Source organism: Homalodisca vitripennis, chromosome 4 (assembly GCF_021130785.1).
Source record: "Homalodisca vitripennis isolate AUS2020 chromosome 4, UT_GWSS_2.1, whole genome shotgun sequence".
In the NCBI taxonomy this organism is placed as follows: Eukaryota; Metazoa; Arthropoda; class Insecta; order Hemiptera; family Cicadellidae; genus Homalodisca; species Homalodisca vitripennis.
In genome coordinates this window covers 107,081,063-107,102,546 of record NC_060210.1, presented here as the reverse complement: position 1 = coordinate 107,102,546, position 21,484 = coordinate 107,081,063, and the positions used below count along the sequence as shown (strand labels likewise).

General features: G+C 33.5%; 1 long non-coding RNA gene across 2 annotated transcripts in view; it reads left to right on the top strand.

Annotated features, from left to right (window-relative positions):
* LOC124359918 overlaps positions 1–21,484 on the top strand; it is a 42,242-nt gene that overhangs the window by 8,118 nt on the left and 12,640 nt on the right. Inside the window, exons 3-4 of one of the 2 annotated variants that reach the window (XR_006922196.1) lie at positions 17,576–17,754; positions 17,946–17,996. This is a non-coding gene — a long non-coding RNA (uncharacterized LOC124359918). Of the gene's footprint in view, positions 1–17,575; positions 17,755–17,945; positions 17,997–21,484 lie in introns of those variants that run through there. The other variant, XR_006922195.1, reaches the window with a different exon arrangement.

Below are 21,484 nucleotides of genomic sequence, written 5' to 3'. Positions count from 1 at the left end.
TGTGTCCTTGGGCTTGAGTTATTGTATTAGTAATATCCAGCTATTGTAGTATCGATATGTTATCAAATATAGTATATTATATTAAGTATTTTAGTAAGTATTTTAAGTGATGCAGAAACAACAGTGTTATTTGGGATGATATGTAAAAAATAAAATCGATTGAAGCACTTAATTTATTTACAAAAATTAGGGCTTCACAAAGCGTTTGTGTAGGAGTATCATGATATTGCTGGTCTGGAGGGGCGGCTGTGTACGTGGAAGACAGAACCAGAACATGTTCAGATCGCCCCACAGCTGTGTAAGAGCCTCGGTCGTTCAATAAAAGCCGAGATATGATTTCACATGAACGTATGCGAAAAGAAACACAGTAATACGGAAATCTTAATCATACATTTTATATTGGTTGTGGCAAATACAAAAGGAATTGTCTTTTGTTATGAATTTGTTGACAAAGTTTAGTCATGTTAACTGTAATTGTTTGTCTTATTATTTTGTGTATATATTTTTTTCTTCCTCTTATTAGTTTTTTGTTTCAATGAATATAATTTATATATTTATTCATATATATTAAAATAACGTGAATTTATTTCCAAACTGATTAATTGAATCTTTTTCCTCTTTTAAACATACCACAGAAAGTTTATATTAATATTATACGAAGAATAATTGGCAAATTTCTTTTTATTCAACTAACGTTAATCAGAATAAATAAAAATACTGTCTATAAAATATCTACAGGTTTTATTTCACCATATCAGTTTTGAATAATATTACCTTTAGTTAAAAATCACAATTCCATCACAAACTTATTTGTGCAATTCATTGAACATTGTATGAACATTAAACTTATGTACATATACAATACTGTAAGTTAAAAAAATACAAAACATATAATATACCCTAAGTACATTCTTTAGATCTGACATGTTTTCAGCAGATAGTTATGGTAATTAACAATACACCAGTGGCAATAAAATATGTAATTTAGCAAGAATTGTAAACTTCAAGTCTTGTTTGGACCATCTGCTCAGTGTGGCTCCGCTGGGGCTGATTTCGTGGCTGGGTGATTAAAATATTTTAGACATCATTCGGTGAAACGTTGTGTTACCTCTTTCTTATAAATTTCCCAATGTTATTTTCCTACAAAGTTTGTATTTTCCAATTTACTAAACTCATTAAAATATGAGTGTTTAATTATTCAGTTAAATTCCATATATTCCATCAAAATATAAAACAAATTAAAGTGCTGTGAAATAATTTTTAAAAACAAGTTAATTCCACAAACTGTTTTTATGCAATAAACCTTTGTTAGTTCACATAAAGTGAGTTATACAATTTGGTATTTCAAAGACATCTTTTACACGGTAAGTCTGACGAGAAGCTTTCACCGGAGGCTTTATATTGGGCTTTAATTATATAAGTATAATTGTAGGGTCCATTTTGTATTATATAGGAATTTTATAAAAAGGTTTACTTAATGCAAAACCACTTTAACATAACTATAATTGACGTACAGGATTACTTGAATATCGTTTTTCTAAATTACAATAATAAGTTGGTTACCATTTGTATAGGCATCAATAGGGAAGAATTTTTATAGGAGATCGGCTCACGTTCAAGAAAAAATGGCTCGCTGAAAAATGGAACTACGTTTATTTAGATAGATTTAGTTTAAAAATGGTTAGCTACCTCAGAATTTTCTCTTACAGAAAAATTGTTACTTTTAGTAAACGTACCTGTAGTACTTAATAAACTTCATTTATCTTCTTACATGCACTACTTGTATTTTCCGAAGTAACTTTTCTTGTTGATTAAACCAACAAAACCACAACACAAAAATTGTACAAAACAGATGACGGATAACAAAAAAGAAAACAACATTCAAGCAAGATGGTGTAATTTTTCATCTGTTAACTATAACAAAAGGTCTATTGCCTGTGCCATTGAAATCATTCCATTATTTATAAACTTTATGCAAAAGATAAATTTAAACTTAATAATTGGAATTCTTATATGACGGCTGTACTTTAATGAGTTATGTAGTTAATCATATTAATAAAATCGGTAATAGTAAATAGTTTTTCGTTTTTTTTTCAACACGTAATTTCTGTACATGGCAGATATGTACAAGGTGTCCAAAAAGTCCCGGATCGGTTAAATATTTTTCAAAATATTTAAAATAGAGCTACAAAACCTTACACAAAGTTACTGGACATAAAAATCTATTTTATCACATATTCAGTGATCCGCTACTTCCTCAGGGGGGCGAGTTAAAATCAACTTAAAAAGTTAAAATCAAAAAGCTCATCAGTGTATTTTTAACATAAACCTAAGTTGCAAACTCAAGCCATCTTTGAACGGCTGTCATTTTTGACTCGGTTATCCGTTTGAGGTCGGGTTTGCGGCTCTGTACTCTACTAATAAAGACCTTTTATTTGATATGCATATCAATCTATGCTTACATTTAAGATTTTCTTCTGACTCCTAGCGGGCCGCCCCCCTGAGGAAGTAGCGGATCACTGAATATGTGATAAAATAGATTTTTATGTTCAGTAATTTTGTGTAAGGTTTTGTAGCTCTATTTTAAATATTTTGAAAAATATTTAACCGACCCGGGACTTTTTGGACACCTTGTATATGACAATCGAATGGATATTCAATTTTACCATGTGTGGTAAAATGTTTAGGATTAATCCAAAGTCTTCATATATTTTATGAAGGTGAGAAAATTACAAAGTGTAAAGCTTAGTTTTTATATTGTGTAATATTCCGCAATATATTCATGATAGATTGTTACGTATAGTTAGTATATGATACTTAACATGTTTTAATTATGAGGCAATTGCAGTAAAACACTAATCTTATACAATGGACACGATTACGTCAACTTGAAACGTGATCTGGAAAAAATAAGGTACAGCAGTGACAAAGTATAGAGTCCAGTTTATATTAAAATGGAAATGAGGTTTCCTTAGAAATTGGAATGCAAAGTCAGACATTTAGCACAGGGTGTCTGAGACTTAATGTCTCAACTACCATTGTTATTCTAACGCCTAAGATACTGGAGTCAGGAATTATACTATGTAACTCAGGACAAGTTCGAAATATATTATTAATATTAGTTTGATTGGAATGCAAGTATAAATCATCACGAAAAGATATTTAAGACTATCGATGTAAACACAAAATGTTACAAAATGTCTTTGGATAGTCAGTTTTTAAAATTATAGTAAAGGTTTTTTTTACATTTTAGAATACGTACTTAGAGGGGTAATGGTGCATTAGTTCAAAAGAACAGTCCATCGAAATATCATGTAGCATAGTTCTTGTCGGTTACTTCAAAGGGTTTCTTTGGAGTCAAATTCTGACTTTCTTATGTTTTAGGACATTTTATAAGGTAGATTAGTACTTACCTAATCGCTGAAATCTAAAAACTATGGTTTTTATTTAGACATTTTACTTACTATAAATTAATGTAACCCAAGACGCCCCAGGGCAATTGCTGGACGACCTTCCCTATGCCTTCACTCATCTAGACTTGCCGTCCATCCTCAAATTCTACTGCCCATGTACATTTTCTTTATTGTTCATCTACTTGTTATTGACTTAAACCCATTAACTGCACTTCAGCAAAGGTACCATTGTCCCCCAGCACTAACGTGTATGCTAAAATACACTAATGCTTATGCTCTCCAGTAGTCATTGAGACATATTGTTTCAGAAGCTGCTCTGAGGGGACCACCGCGTCTTACTCGTGTCAGTTCAGTAGATTCACTATACATGTAAACAAATTGTAAATAATAAAAGAACAGTTGATTACATTTGATCAGGGCATTTGGTTGGTTAATTTTACACAACGTTAGAGACCAAGATGGCATTTTTCGCTACTTTAAAGACCAGTAGGGCATAGCCCGGAGGGATTTTCGAAATAAGAATAGACCTATATTCATCCCAGAGACCATAAGAATGTGCATGTAAAATTTTAGTACAGTCATTGGAGTAGTTTACGCGTGAAAGAAAAACAAACAAACAAAGGCATTTTCGTATTTATAACATTATTAGGGTTTACAAAAGTCATAGATTAATACACCCCAGTATATACAATTCTTATTTACTGGATTAAAATCTAAAGTTTATATTGTTTCAATAAACATTGAATCGCAAAAAGTTTATATTGATTACATTATGATATGTATAATCAGAATGAATGTGCCATGACTGATGATTGTTCAAATTGATTGGAATCAACAATTCAAGACATGACTCTGTAGTTGGAACATCCTACTACATAAGAAAGACATTTTCAGCTCCGCTCTTCTGCAAAGAGTCTAAACAACTTCAGATTATTAAAGCTAAGATCATCGTACTTTCAAGTCCAGATCAATACAATGGCTCTGTGTTTAGAAAATGGCGGAAGAGTTTCAGGCCGGACACTTAAGGATAGTTCATTATTTCAGCACGATAGATAAATTTAAAACGTCTCTATTCTAGGTATAAGATAGACTTTTACAGAAGTTCGGTCATTATTAATGCTATAATCGGTTTAACTGAATATTAACCTTCAATTGGACTCAATGTGATGATTTATCTCTTTATGTCTTTCTGATTATATGTCTGTATGTCTGAATTTGTATGTTTCATAGGCAAAACTGAGTTCAATGATGATGCATATCCATACCTTGGAATTTTCTTAGGTGTCGTTGAAGCCTGGCACTCAGTAGGCTGACAGTATCTCTGGGTGTGACGGGGTATGAAATATTTCTGCATGTCCGCAGAACAACTGGGGAAAATCGAGCTATAGATTTGAAATATTGCATGCAACTTCAGCGACGCCTTTTACGCGACACGTGGAGGTGGTCTCCTAAAACATCCTTTTAAAGATAATGGAAGCCCAATTCCCAATCCATCCGATAAGGGAACTTAGACAGGTTCCTCTGTTCATAAAGAAAATCTTTCACAATCTATTGAACTGCTGCTGGCGCCAATCATCGATAGTACTCTAATGGAAACAAGCGTATCAAGCCCTGTGAACACGATCAACTAGGTGCGTACAATTTATTTCGAGCCGTAATGGAACGTCAAACATTTAACCCTCAACAGCAAGGGCATGAGAGGTCTCAGAATCCCATAAGATACGACGTTACTGTCTCGCTAGGTATAGCAGGGAAATTCCATGGGTGACTGGTGACTATAAGGCACGCAGCAATACTCCGAACCGGTGGTGGGTGGACTTTTAAGACTAAATACAGTTTTTGTTTCTTTTTTTTTTAGTCTCATTTAAGCTTCAGCGTCAGCTATGCCGGCTTCGAAGTGCACTGGTTTTTTTTATTAAAGTATAAAGTACATGATTGGACCTCCCCGGGATTTAAACCCGTGATCTCTCGATTAGAGAGCCGAGACTATAATCCATTAGTCTACGGAGGAAGACTGTAAATACCGTTATCAAATCTTTGTTGAGTGTGGCAGCGATGAATAACAACAGCTTGTATATAAACGTTTTCTGCCTTAAAAGTGTTTTCATTCAATACTATTACTACAGTATTATTGATACTTAGTAAAACTGTATCTGTTTAGAAGAACGAAACAGAATGAAACCCGAGCTAAGCAAAAAAAAACCAAATGTATTCAGAACTAACTGCCTTTTCGCCAAAATTAATTGGGTTTTATTTTGGGCCAAGGGGAATTTGTGTCTTTATTTCCAAATCTCTAGGAACTTTCTGTGATGTTCTACATACGAATAAACGGACGTACTATTTGACTGTTATTTGATCTTTTGAAAAAATTTTAAAAATGAATAAACTTCTTACTAGGATCACGAAGAATCTACGTACAAATCTTAAGGACTTGTCTGTCAAAAGTTGTAAATACGGACATACGGACGGACAGGGAGACCGACGGACGCACTTTGACCGTATTAGCCCAAAATCAATTGAGTTCTTTCTTGGGAAAAGGTCAAAATATGTACCAAGTTTAAAGTTGCTAGAACCTTCTTATAAAGAGGTATCGCATAGACGAGCAGACTGACAGACGTACAACACGATTGCAATAAGGACCTTCTTAATAACGTGTATATGTTTGGAGAAAACTACTCCATGGTTATAAATATTTGCAGTTACATCAAGAATATAAATATTGCAGCATAAAATTCTATGTTCACGCAGTGCCTTCTGAATTATAACATTACAATAAAATTTATTACCTTAGGTTTCCAATTTGTGTTATACGGCGTTGATATACTCTGGGAAAAAGCAAAATATTGTGGGCGAGAGAAACTTAATTAAACGCAAATTTAATAAATTTAAGAAATACTTTTTTAAGACATAATGCGCCAAATTAGAAACAATGTTGTTTGTTGCCGGAACCTGCTCCCGACTTTCCCACACGAGGCCAATTATATTCGTAATTACTTCTATACATTTTGTTACTGCTTTTACGTGATGCGTATGTTGTTATTTTTTCACTTCAGTACAACTATTAACAAGTTTTTATTGATGCTATTTTGAAATCTTCACCAAATGTAGTTACCAAAATGAGTAAACTCAGAATAGACATTGGCGATAGCAAAATAAACCAAGTACTAGTGTTTTCAGAACTCAAAGAAACACCTAACATTTTGGCCAGTTTAATATTAGACGGTATGTTACATAACAATACTTTTCGTCGTCTCCACGATAACCGATTACGTACGAGATTTTAACATTGTCAACATTTTATTGCAGTGGCTCAGCGTAACAAATTTTTGATTGATTGCTATTAAAGAGGGGATACATTTTGGCCAGTTTAATATTAGACGGTATGTTACATAACAATACTTTTCGTCGTCTCCACGATAACCGATTACGTACGAGATTTTAACATTGTCAACATTTTATTGCAGTGGCTCAGCGTAACAAATTTTTGATTGATTGCTATTAAAGAGGGGATACATTTTGGCCAGTTTAATATTAGACGGTATGTTACATAACAATACTTTTCGTCGTCTCCACGATAACCGATTACGTACGAGATTTTAACATTGTCAACATTTTATTGCAGTGGCTCAGCGTAACAAATTTTTGATTGATTGCTATTAAAGAGGGGATACATTTTGGCCAGTTTAATATTAGACGGTATGTTACATAACAATACTTTTCGTCGTCTCCACGATAACCGATTTCGTACGAGATTTTAACATTGTCAACATGTTATTGCAGTGGCTCAGGGTAACAAATTTTTGATTGATTGCTATTAAAGAGGGGATACATTTTGGCCAGTTTAATATTAGACGGTATGTTACATAACAATACTTTTCGTCGTCTCCACGATAACCGATTACGTACGAGATTTTAACATTGTCAACATTTTATTGCAGTGGCTCAGCGTAACAAATTTTTGATTGATTGCTATTAAAGAGGGGATACATTTTGGCCAGTTTAATATTAGACGGTATGTTACATAACAATACTTTTCGTCGTCTCCATGATAACCGATTACGTACGAGATTTTAACATTGTCAACATTTATTGCAGTGGCTCAGCGTAACAAATTTTTGATTGATTGCTATTAAAGAGGGGATACATTTTGGGCAAGTTTAATATTAGACGGTATGTTACATAACAATACTTTTCGTCGTCTCCACGATAACCGATTACGTACGAGATTTTAACATTGTCAACATTTTATTGCAGTGGCTCAGCGTAACAAATTTTTGATTGATTGCTATTAAAGAGGGGATACATTTTGGGCAAGTTTAATCCCACGTTGACTGCAATCTGGATTTCTGAACGCTTCAAATCCGGGACTCACAACAAGGGAACTACAGATTCAGATTAAACTCTTTACAATGGTAAGTCAAAATCTTATACATATTGTCTCGGTCTCAGCTTTTGTCATGTTCAGTAGAAATGCTGTATAATAGAAGGCTGTAAAGTAGTGAGTGTATTGTTCTGTGTATTACAAATGACTCTGTACATCCATATAAAACAAACACTGTAGATATTAAACAAAACGAAAACAATTTAAATATTTTATGTATTGGAGTATTACAAATCTGGTATTATAAAACAGGTAAAATAAAAGCTATTTACAATATTAAGGATCCAAAATTGATTAGTTTTTATTGTTTTAGTCAATACATCAAATGAAACTAAATATTTACCAGCAGTAATTTGCACACTAGTTTGATGATGCATTCAGTAGGAATGTTCGTAGGCCAGTTTCCCGAAAGAAGTGCTGACATACTAATACTTTATTGAATCTCTAACAAGCAAACAAAACCATGATTGCAGCCCTGGCCCTGACATGTGACTCGGAATGGTGACTCACAACTGTTAATGGCCAGGTAAAATAATAAAATTAATATTAATTGTGATTTTATCTACAGAAATAAGAGAGTTTTCAGTTATATTTGTTTAATTTTTCAGCATTCCAACACACCTCTATATGGTCTTTTCATATCAATGTTAATTCTTGACCTACATACTATTTTTATATGTACCTTGTTTGTACAAATGTGTCATTCGAATTACCTGCATTACTATCTAACCTCCTCATCCCTTCCTATTTCCAAAGTATAACTAGAATGCACGTGTTATTTTCAGGTAATACTGTTATCAGCCTAGCATTAGGACATTTCCAATTTTCGTTAACGTCTGTTTGTTTAATAACTCTACATCACCAACCTCTGCTCATTCTTCCTTTTGGTGTATCCTTCAAATAAACTCTAGTAAAACTTATTCCTACATTCCTATTTTAGTTGCTACCATCCGTAAATTTCCAAATGATGTATTAAAACTTTGTCATTTACTTTCCTTTAACTTACGTTCTTCATAATAGAAACATATATATTAAAGAATAGTCATCCTTTGTAGTTATGTGACGTAGAGATATCATAGTTATTATCCTTAATACCATTATCGTCATTAGCACTTTCTACAATCATATCATTAATCTATTAATCTTTTGTAACTAACCTTAATTATTTTGGTTATCATGACATGGTTATATTTTGACATACGTAATTGTACTTTAAAAATCTGAGTTTTACAAGTACAAGAGTGTCAATTAGAATTGTGCTTTTCTGTCAAGTTTACGATATGAGTGTTCGCGGTTGTTTTGGTGTTAAAATTAAACCCATTCTGCGGCAAGCTCAGCAATGACAGTGTTTGTGATCTCGATTTTGTACTTATTGATCAACTTATTGTAAGCATATAATGCGCGCGCGCGCACCTACACACACACACACACACACACACACACACACACACACACACACACACACACACACACACACACACACACACACACACACACACACACACATTTGGTATTACAGAAGATATACATTACAACGATAGCAATACCCAGAAAACATGTTTCCTTCACATTAAAATAAAAACATCATACTTTGATTACGCATTACACATATTATAGAAATGTAGCTAAAACACCATTCCTTGTAATATGCTTAATGTAGTGTGCTATTCTCAGAATAATCAATTATCTCAGAAGACATCATGTTAGCCTCTTCTTTTGTATAAAAAAACATAAGTATACGAAATAAGACAGAAGAATATATTGTAGTATAAGTATACAGGTGCGAGATATGGGCGGAAGCTCTATGTCAAGGGTGCTACAGACAGAATAAGGCGATAGCAGAGAAAAAAAGGAATTGTGAGTGCTTACCGAGCTGTCAACAAACCGGCTGTCCTAATGGTGGCCAGAGCCATTTCAACTGACCTGCTCGCTTTCGAAAAGATGCAGGTATATAAGAGGAACGGTGTGATAACAGGCACCTAGGCTCGTTTACACACCACGAGGGACTGGCAGGAACTATAGCTGCCAGAGAGCAGAGGATGTTGGACTGCCAGGCTGATCAGAGGCCTGAGAGAATGGGTGGAACGACAACATTGGGAGGTAAATTTTAACTGAACCAGTTCCTCAAAGGCTATGCCAACATTCAAGCGTTTTGAAAGGTCGGCGTATCCTTATACGTAGCACAATGGCAGCAACCACCATTCTTATGTGAGCGATGTGATTCTCAGGTGACCGCTGAGCGATCCTGTCCTTGCAAGCGGCCCGCCTGCCCGGCCATTGGTGGTGGTTCGGAAGTCAGCCGTTGGTCCCCAGGTTAAGTGTTAGAGAGGGCTTCTTAGCCCTAACTTCGCCTGGTAAAATAAGACATTCTTTACTTTACTTTTACTTTTTTAACGATAGGAAAACGAAAGAACGGGACATTGGAGCAATCCTAGGCCAACTCTTACCGGACATCACTGTTCGGAAAATGTCCTCTGGCAGACAGACTTGGAATACTGTCTATGCTTATATACAATACGTGTTGAAGCAAATAAACAAAATCTAATACCTTTAAACGAGCAATTCTTGTGCATACATATCTTAATCTCGGCAACTGCTCCAGCGATTTTCAGGGGGTTTCGGGGGTGATAAATCGAACTAGTTAGGTTCTATTTTTAGAAAACGTGTTTTATCCGTGTTTTCAAGCAATGAAAAACTGCTACAACGTCAAATACTTATTTATGATTTATTTCTTTGTTTATATTCTCTAAAGCCGCGTTTACACTGGAAACAAAACATGTTTATAAACAGTGTTTCGGAACAATGTTCCTCAAATTGAAGAATAACTACTTGGAACAATGTTTATAAACAATGTTTCGGAACAGAAATTCGGTGTTTCTCCACATGTTTCTTGTTTCCCGTAGAAAACGGTAAGATCAAAGGGTGTTTATAAACATTGTGGAATGTTTCGGAAACACAAGACGTTTAGATATAGGAACATTGTTGAGAAACATAAATCATCAGGTCTACCAATAATTTTTTATGCGTTCTGTTGGTAGAACAAGTTGTCAGTATGTTTTGTTTCGATGGAATGAAAAAAATGGTGTCATACAAAGTCAAGAATTCCAAAAATGTGTTGCTTCTATCGACTTGTCATGAAAAGCCATCAATTGATAAGGACTCAAAAAACCTCTAATTATTGAGACATACAACGCAACCAAAGGTGCAGTTGATACTTTGGATCAAATGTGCCATCAAATAACGTGCAGCCGAAAGACGAGGCGGTGGCCATCATGTGTATTTTTTGGCATGATAAATATCATGCTAGTAAATTCATATGTTATTTACACTAGTAAAATGGTGAAAATGGGCCCGAAACCGCTTTCAAGCAGAAACTTTGCAATGCAAATCCAATATGACCTCATCACACCATGGCTTCAGCACCGTATGAACTACCCAAACTTGCCAAGAAAACTCCGCTAATCAATTGCTGAAATAATTAAGGCACCTCTTCAAAGAAACAAAGTTAATGTCCCTCAACACCCCCGTCGAACAATTTGTGGAATATGTCTATCAGCAAAACGGAGGATGACGTCAATCTTTTGCTGCCGATGTGCCAAGCCAGTCTGTGCCGAGCATCGCGGAAGATGCTGTGTCCATTGTATAGATGAGATTTAACCATAGACTTAGTTTTAAAAAGGTTTACTAAGCTGTATTATAAGTGTTAATACGCAATTAAATGACATTTTTGTAAAATAAAATGTATTTGTACATTTTTTGAATCCTGTCGTAATTTTTACGATTCGTTAGCTTTAACGTAACTTTTTGAACACGTTAGCTCTTTAGGGTTAAGGTCTTTGAATAGGTCACTTCCACTATAAACACCTCGGTGACGCAAGTGAAGGCCTTACCCAGAACCTCCTGGGTTCTCTGTCACATAACAAAACACAGGTAGCGGCAGCTAGAAGAAGAACATCCTCCTCGTCAGACGACATCAAGAGTGGCTGTCCTAAAATGTTTAGGAACATTTTATGCAAAATATTTCATGATAGTCGCAAAATATAAACAAAGTTTATAAACAAAGTTCCAGGAACATTGTTTCTGAAACAAAAGTTCCAGAAACAATGTTTATAAACATGTTTTGTTTCCAGTGTAAACGCGGCTTAATAAATGACATCTGGTAAGTGACACATCTGACGTATCATAACAAGAGTAGTAAGCCAATAATCACAGCTGATGTTTCATCAGAAATGACAAAGAGTAAAAATAAAAACTTACTCAACCGAAAATGACGAACGAGAATACCGATTAGGTCGAAACGGAAGACGTCATAGGGCTTTAGAAATTAATAATTATTTACCAACAAATAAATTTGCCGTTATTGCAGCTGTACAATATCACGCCTTACGACCATTTTAACTTTTGTGTAACCGTTGCGGTGCATTGCATTTCTCTGAGGAACGGGTTTCTAATCGCATAAATAGGAATTCTTTTCGTGACTGTTGTTTGTATGGACGAATTTTAATGGAGCAACAAAACTTTTCAAATATATATCGAATAAGTACGTCTTTTATAAATCGTCACCCATATTCGGAAGAGTTTTATAAAAAGTAAGAAACATAAACGTATATATAGCTGTCATTCTTTAATGCAGAACAATAAATAGCATTGGCATTTATATTTTTTATCGTTGGCGGACAAGTGTATCATAAAATTAATCCCAAAACACGATTTATCAAAAAACAATACTGATCAAAGCTCGGTTTCCTGATATTGAAAGATAATACTACCCAGGTGTTGCCCAACCGATAGCGTGATACTGTAGGAGCCCTCTGGCGGCTTAAGTGGACATCGTCTTTAAGTAAGGCGGAAATCAATTATTAATTTTCTTCAATAAACCTCTCAATTATTAGCACGTAATTTAGCACATTTTTGTCTGACTTATCGATTTAAAGGATTCCAATACTAAACACATTATAATACTACAATTTACACACCATTGCATTTTTCTGATTAAATCATTTGTATTTTTTAATTTACTATATGCTAAATAAAATATTTTCTTTCAAAATATGTTTCAATTCGCCGCTATGTTCAAACTGCAGTTTATGTAATGTACCTCATATACAGCAATAATGTGCTATACAGCACTAATAAACTGTCAAAAAACATGTATTTATAATGTGTTTGAATGCAAACCATCTTATTTCTTCAACATGGAAAACAGCTTGCCTCCATAGCTCTAGTGTAAGACGTCTTATTTCCATAACATAAATATACTTTTACTGTATTTTTTGATGGCCCATGCATAGGTACGTGAGATGTTTACATATGTACACTCCATCAAATAATTTAAATGCGCCGAAAACATTCTGATGTAAAAAATATGCATTATTATTCTTTATTAATAATTATATAACTGTGACAAGCCTTACGATTCATTTATTTCTTAACAGACAATAATTAGCTCGTTACCATGAAAACACCATTTTAAAACCCAATACTGTTTTAAAATTTTCAAGTGGTGTTCTGATTAATGTTGCTTCATGGTGATTCGGATGAAGTTAAAGCAGAGTTCACGTTCGTTCTTTTTTCGACCTCTGACCCTGACACCACGGCTGAGCCTGTGTCGTTTTGCTTAGAATATTCTTCAAATGGGTAAGTCAAAACATCACATTATTCATTGTTGTCTCACTCAGATGTTGTCTTGCATGCAAGGAAGTAAATGTTGTCTGAATATTAAAAACGATTAAGATTTGAAGTTAAATTGTAGCAACTCATCAATTTGTCTTAGTACCTATAAGTCAGCAGAACTACTATAACCTACTAATTTTACTGTATATTTAAATTTATGAGTGTACTGCATGGGTTTCGGCCACTACGCTAAATACTTGCCTGTCTATTGTCACTACTGCTGAGGCAGTACAGTTGATAATTCACTCTTGACAGCTTTCAAAAACGTTATACCCGCGATTATTTTTAATTTTTCACAAATTCAAATTGTAATGTATTTCCTGAGAATTAATTAATTTTGGTTGTCAGAACCAAAGTGTGTACAGTAACGTAAACAAACACAAAAGAAAAGAAAAACGTTGCGAGTTTTCAAATCTAACAATACATACACGTATTTAAGTGTCAAGTTGGTGCCACCAAAGTTTGTTGCCAAAATCTATCCTAAAATGTCTTTGTTACGATATTTACTTCAAAAAGTATTTATTTACTTGCTTATTGTTTTAATCGGTGTACGTTCTGTAGCCTAGAGCTAATTTTTAAGGTTAAAGTACACAACCTGTTTCTTGAAATGTATAGTGAAGTTATCTTGAAAAAAATTGATTGTCAGTTTTGCGAGTTGTCGTGAAGGTCAAAATGGGAGAGCATCAAAAGGTTTAAAAATATGAAATAAAAATGTTTTCTCAAATCATATTTGTTTAGCTTTGCACTAAAAAAACTACCAGATAAGTAATTGTATTCTAAAACATATACAGACCTTTAAAGTGACGACTTTGTCCTATTAGTCCGGTAAAATAAGGATGCAACCTCGGAATGAAAGATAATAAGCTAAAAATTTGCATACGTCTTTATTTTGATGGTATAAAACTTACCTCAAAAGTCTCATATAATCACGTGTACGCGTCTTTAGATATTTAAGGTCAAAGTTCATGAAAATCAGTTTTTTGCAAATATCTCGTTTCCCTTACGCTAAATGACTTTGAAGGTGGTTAGAGAAATTGTAGAACGGAAATCCTCTTCAACTTTTGTCTGAAGTAATTTTATGTACGTTCAACCCTTTTTGAGATACAGCGCAAAGAGTAGGGGACCGCTCTTACCTGTATATACGATAATGCGAGGTCAGCCAGTAGAATACAATAAATAAATTAGTTATATTGTTAATTATTCATTTAATATTATTATTATTATTACTTAATACTATTATTATTGTTATTATTATTATCATTATTATTAAATATTTAATACACCGAGACGAAACCACTGTGCATATATCATCGATGGTGGATTTCTCTTGCATCGCGTTGTATGGAATAAAGATGATACTATCTCTGATATTTTGAATAAATACGTCAAATATTTACAAACACATTATGGGTCAAGTATCGTTGTTGTATTTGATGGTTACTCAGACAACACTAAGAACATTAAAGCAATGGAACAATTAAGAAGAACTGCTGGTGTGTCAAAATCTTACGAACTCGCTCTGATGAAACAATGGTGGTGCCAATCAGCCAAGAAAAATTTTTTTTTTTCGAATTCATCTAATAAAAAAAATAAATTTATAGACATGCTTATCATCAAATTAAAAACTGTTAATATCACTACAAAACAAGCCAGAGATGATGCTGATGTTCTCATTGTAGAAACAGCTATTGCAGAGTCTGAACTTAAAAAAAAAACTTCTGTCATTGTAGGCGAAGATATTGATTTGCTAGTTATCTTGATAGGAAGTGCTCAATCACATCAACAAGAAATTTGTTTTCAAAAAAATGGGTAAGGATAATGTGGAGACAAAACTGTATTCATCGAAAAGTTTTGATAAATACCCTCATTCTAAGAAACACATATTATTTTTACACGCATTTAGTGGATGTGATGCGACTTCTGGGCTTTATAAGAAAGGTAAAAATATCGTTTATTAAAATGTTCGAAAAACATCACGATTTAAATCAATCAGCTGAACTATTTAAACAAAAAAAAACTGCTCTGAACAAGAAGTATTTGAAAATGGAGTAACGTATTTTCTTAGCAACGTATAATGCTCCGAAATCAGAAGACGATATAGACTCTTTTCGATACACCCAGTTCATCAAATCAACAAGACTCAGCAAAACTAGTGCAGTTATCAAGGTCTTCCTCCTTCAAGTACAAGCAGCTCGTCAGCATATCCTTCGTGTCTATTATTAGACCCAAATTAGGTTGGGAAATGATTTAGAACCCCAGGAATTCGGCAGGGTACTGCAAAATCAACTCCTGGGACCAATAACAAACATTATTACCACCAGCACCAGAAGAACTGCTGAATACAATATTTTGCAATTGCAAAAAAGGTTTGTGCTTCTAATTGCGGATGCAGGAAATCAGGATTGCGATGCACTTTAATTTGTGGGCAGTGTAATGGACAATCATGCCTCAAACGCTTCATCAACTTCAGATGGTTTCAATGAAGAAAGTGAATATGCACATGATATTCTTGAATCTTTCTATTCTGATAATTTTAGTAAACGAGAATGATGAAAATGAATCCGATATTGAACAGCCAGAGGAACAAGAAGAAGAAGAAGGAGAGGAGGAGGAGGAGGAGAAGAAGACAATGAAAAAGAAGAGAAAATTAAAACAAAAATATTAATCACTAATAATGAAAACAAATATTTTATACTTGTAATTTTAATAAATTGATTATTGGATCAATAAATAAAATATATAATTAAACTTCATTTGAAAATATTTCTTTTAATATTGTATGTTTTGTAAAAATAAAATAAGTATTATTTAGAGAATATATAATTTATAATTAATATCTATAAATATGGTATATTAAATAATAAATGATAATAATGCTAACAATAATAATATTATTAAGTAATAATAATAATAGTAAGTGAATAATTAACAATATAACTAATTTATTTATTGTATTCTACTGGCTGACCTCGCATTATCGTATATACAGGTAAGCGGTCCCCTACTCTTTGCGCTGTATATCAAAAAGGGTTGAACGTACATAAAATTACTTCAGACAAAAGTTGAAGAGAATTTTTCGTTCTACAATTTCTCTAATCACCTTCAAAGTCATTTAGCGTAAGGGAAAAAAAGATATTTGCAAAAAACTGATTTTCATGAACTTTGACCTTAAATATCTAAAGACGCGTACACGTGATTATATGAGACTTTTGAGGTAAGTTTTATACCATCAAAATAAAGACGTATGCAAATTTTTAGCTTATTATCTTTCATTCCGAGGTTGCATCCTTATTTTGCCTTATTTTACTGAGTTATATATAAATTGCCTAACAGTGATATAACTATTATCTAATTTACAAAATTGGTACGGTATTATTAGGCCAGGAAAAAATGTAAGGAAAGATTATGTTTTGATAGTTTAACTCTTTCGATAATGTCCCATTTTAACTTCCGCCAAAAGTAGCGTGCTTGACGATCGGTTTCTTCCAGGTTAACCAGGAAACTCAGATGGGTTAAGTGTCATTTATAAGCTTTATATAAACAGGCGTAACTCAATTTGCATTGTAACTGTATTATATGATGCAACTAGAGAGTGTTTTAAGTGCGGTACTTAATGTTTATATTTACAAGCATTAATTATAATGCGTCCCTATATGGATTAAATGTACAATAATTACAAAGCATTACAAGCGATAACAGTATGCCATGCGAAATACGGCAAGACCCAAACTATAACAGTTTATTTTGCAACATCACATTTCCATCTGGTTATTTTCAAGAATATATAACCCCATTAGGCTTTGTTTTAATTACCACATTTATTTATTTTTCATTATTGCAACATGATAATTCTACTAGCAAATACTTCAAATAATAACAAATAATTCCATTATGTTTCAGGCTGCAATATTACTTATCCTAATTATGAGAAGGTCCAGTACCGTAAGTATTTGGGACGTATGAAGTGTTAAATGCCATTCTGAAACTGCTGTTTTAGCCAAACCTTCTAGCTTGTCACAACATTCTCTTTTAAGCTATTAACAATTAGAAAAGCCAATTGATTGATTTCATATTTGTGATTCGAGAGTTTTGTTCTGATTATTTTCAGGTGGCCTCGGTCCTGCGTTGACCCGACGTCCTCTCTGTGACACTATCACGTAACACGTCTCCACGTGTGTTGAAAAACACGCAAAGTATGAATGTTGGTTGAATGAGAGTGTGAAAGGGCGCGTGCGTGTAGAACTACACATAACTCCAACATATATTTCTGCACTACACAACATTAAGGTATACTAGATTTATCTGCTTATTATTAGACTTAATATATATCATTGTTGTATAAATTAATATTTACCGAAACTGTTTTAAATTTATACTTTATAAAAGGATATTTCTGTAAATATAGTGGTTTTGCAAACATAATGATTGACCTCATAAAAATTCAAAATTATATATGTTGTATTTTTTTATTGTTACAGGGTGATGCGGGCTATGCGGCAGGAGGTCGCCCCACCTACACTAATACACACATTACACATACACTAGGTAATGTATTGTTCTATTTAAAAATATTATAATAAGTTTGGCTACAATAGTAGGCCTACTCTCAGAATGGCATACTAATATTAATTGGTTAATTAAGTATATGTTTATATAGAATATTTTTTAATCTTAATGTAATTATAACTACTCATGTCAATTGTTAGTTAATGAGCTAAATTAATCTTATCATTTTATCTTAATAGTTCATCGTCTTAGATGGACCTTTAATATCGTTCAGTATTGCAATTCTTAAAAAAGAATCCGGAGGATTTGTCTCGAGTGGAATATGACTATGATGACATGTAAAGTTGTAATCAAAATTGCAGTGTTCTCAGTGGCAAAGAAATGGTATGATATATTCTAAGAAGTGTAGATCTATTGAAGAAGCATGTAAACCATGATCTTGTTTGGGCTATCCATTATAAATGGTCGATAAATCTCATATAAGCGTGTGAAGCGTGTGAATTATCTTTCATAATTCTGAAGGTTCTTTTTGCTTCTGATCTTCACTGCCAAATATTCTCGCTTTCAAGTTTGTTATCCCCTTGTTTATAATAATTGTTATCAAGGCCATCAATGTTTACGGAGATCTCTACTAAAAGTCTCACCAAATATATGTTGTAGCTAAAAATACTAACTATACGGAGATATTTACCGAATACCAGAAATCCTCTAATCAAATATGAAGTGCAGCTTAGTAGGCACATATTGTTTCATTGTTAGTTCTTAAATTTGCAGTGTTTAAAGCATTGTCTATGGTAATAATGTGAACCTTCTCGTGACATAGATCAAACAGATGCATTTCAAATAATGGTAAATGTCACTCAGTGGGAATTGGTTAAGCGTTATCGAAACTTTATATTGATCTTATGGGTAACTTAAACCGCATCCCAATAGCTAACATAAAACGACAAATAAATTGTAGATAAACACCCATTACTTTGACCAACCTCTTGAAATGGTCATAAAAGCCGCACCATGCCATCCACAAATAATAGCAATGAAGTGATTTTTCTTAAGTGGAAGTAGTAGTTGTTACATCTTATATTTGTTGTTTCCTCGTTGAGTTTTCATGGATGTTTTGGAGGTTCTTGTGTTTTTAAGGAGTATTAGAATAAAATTGTCACTATAATTCAAACGATTATTATCTCTAAATCATAAATTTCTAAAGTGATGGTTAATCAGATAAGCTTTTGTGACATAAATTTAATATACATACATTACATTATGTAATTCACCATCCCGGGTTCACCATTAAAAGAGATAAAAGCCAAATTGACTGTTAAGAATTAGTAATTACACTAAGAACATTATCCATTAGCACTCCAAATATACATTATCGGGAACCAATCCAAATGTAGTTATCTAATCCAGGTTTAAGTTAGCGGCGAGGGTAGGTCTCTCGTTCATCGTGGTCATTCTAACAGGTTCTGACAAGTTGGCTTTTGCCAACTTACATAAAAAAGTTGCCATTACTGACGTAGATAACTTTTTATGTTATTTAACGTTCAGTTAATAATGAGACAAAGTACATGATTTCAACTTCAATGTTTGGGATTCATTTTGCTTTTCAACCTCTTTTTGCCATGCAAGAAACAAAATGTTGTACAAGTATTTAACTATTTTTGCTGTAAAATTTAGGCTAAGCTTCTTTCTACACTATTATGTATGTAAATAAAATGAACTCAAAAACTGCACAGTATTTTTAACGAGCATCCAATCTTCTTCTAAGCCTTATTTTGCCAATTCTTAAGGGCCATTTCCTTCATAATCATCTCATCAAGCAGATTAAGGAAGAGGGCAAGTACAGCACAAGGTCGATGGTACTGATAAAAAGTGCTGCGGTCACAGAAAGTATTCGAAATTGTGCTATATTTTCCTCATATCCATCGTATTGGTTCTTCCTGTGGACAAATAGACTAACTGCTTGTATGACTAGATCCCCAGAGATCATTCATCCAAAGAGTATTACCACATGTTTGCTGCTTTCCATTTGCTATTACACTGAAGCCTATGTTTTACACTGGATCCAAGCCCGAAGGAAACGTCTCTAAATTAAAAAATTATTTGCTATTTTTTTCCGAAATACAAGAACTTTGTAGACTCTATAGATTGAGATTCTTTCATAGTCCATTTTCATTTTATGAGTAACCGCTAAATTCATATTTATATAATTGCTATATACCTGTACTAATTAATCTGAAATCTGCAATTTGTTTCAAACATAAGTTGCGTGTTTGAGGAGTTGTAAACATATACCACGTTTGTTTATGTTCAAATAAGGTATGAATTTATTTATTTCAAATCATAAGAATATTTTATTTTGGAGGAAAAAACTATTCCTATTCTCCTTATAGTGTTTATTGAGATTTTAAGAAGCATAATAAATCTAAAAAAGTATATCATACCATAAAAGAAAACAAAATATATTATTTAATTAAATTGTCGAGGCGAAGTATTTTAAAGTAATCAAAACATTTATTAATTATTATATTTAATATATTTATAAATGTTATGTACAGTTTTGTTTCAATTCGAACGGAAACACCACAAAAACATTTGGTAATCTTGATGTCAAAATCAATAAATATGCGAAGTTTAAAAAAAGTACCATAAAAATGTCTTAGATCCAGTATGTATTAAAGATATTGACTCCAAACTTAAGCCAAAAAGCGAATACTAAGCCATCTTCAACCACGATATACATTGCAAATGTTTGAAACTGTAAACCAGCGTCATTTTAAAAAAAGGTGACATTCGGGTTTGCGGCATTGTGTTCTAAAAGATCCCATTAGTGATATATACTTCAACCTCAACTCACCTTTAAGATTTTCTTCTCTCTCCTTGAAAACCGTCCTCTTGATACCCCTGATACAAAAATCTTATGGTTATACTCCAAAAATTGTGCTTAGGAGAAGTAAGAAGGTACCTACCAATTTTATTGCTCTGTAACTATAAAAAAATATTAAGCCTGTCCTAGACTTTGAGAACACGGACTGTATAGTATGACTTCTAAACTCGAATAATGTAAACTGTATAATGACTGATCCTAAACTCAATATATGTGACATTCTGTTGCAATTCCGTAACTTTGTTTTCTCAACTGATAAGAAGCAAATGTCCAGAAACATTATCGTTACCCCGATGACCGGAACTTATGGTATGGACAGCTCGCCCTATCTGGCCATAAGGACTTTCCACCAACTTGCTATCGATGAAGGTCACGACTTCCCGCAGGCTGCTGAAGTTTTACGCTCTCATACCTACGTGAAAGATGTCATAGCATGTGCAGAAACTAAAAAGGAAGCCATAGAGCTGCAAACTCAACTTCTTTCTCTTCTAGACCGTGGTGGCTTCACCCTCCGAAAATGGTCGTCTAACTCAAGTCGGCTGCTCCAAAATCTACTCAAGGGTTATTTGGAGACTCCGGGATTTTCGCAATCGTCCTCTCTGCCCCACGTCAACATCCTAGAAC